Consider the following 344-nt stretch of genomic DNA (forward strand, 5'->3'; position numbering starts at 1 on the left):
ACAATCTTTAAACAATCTAGTCTGTGTCACTACTGGTTTGACCAGAAATTACATCTACCACTGTATAGTAGGGCATGAACTTTCTTCTTCACATTTAGCAAAATTTTATTATTCTTTAAGGTAAAAATGTTGAGATATTACTATGAAAACACACTAGACTGTAATATCATCTGACACTTTATTGCTAATTTGCAGTCATTTGTTGTGGTGGTACAGTAAGTATGGCATAGTTCCTGTTACCATGGTAAAATTGTCTTTTAATAAGGAATGTTTCCACCCATAAAATAGTAAAAGGTGCTATGCATAGAATCGCCATCTGGTATATTCACTTGCTATTGTTTGTG

The 344-nt window shown here is 32.8% G+C and overlaps 1 protein-coding gene across 4 annotated transcripts in view; it reads left to right on the forward strand.

Moving 5' to 3' along the window:
• MDH1B (malate dehydrogenase 1B) overlaps positions 1-15 on the forward strand; it is a 446,421-nt gene extending 446,406 nt beyond the window's left edge. For all 4 annotated transcript variants that reach the window (XM_044078250.1, XM_044078249.1, XM_044078248.1 and 1 more), the window contains one exon: positions 1-15. This exon is cut by the window's left edge and continues 240 nt beyond it. The gene's annotated coding sequence lies outside the window, so the exon portion shown is untranslated.
• Positions 16-344: the final 329 nt, after the last annotated feature.

This window comes from Protopterus annectens, chromosome 7.part0, assembly GCF_019279795.1.
Source record: "Protopterus annectens isolate FY-2018-M chromosome 7.part0, PAN1.0, whole genome shotgun sequence".
NCBI lineage: Eukaryota > Metazoa > Chordata > Ceratodontiformes > Protopteridae > Protopterus > Protopterus annectens.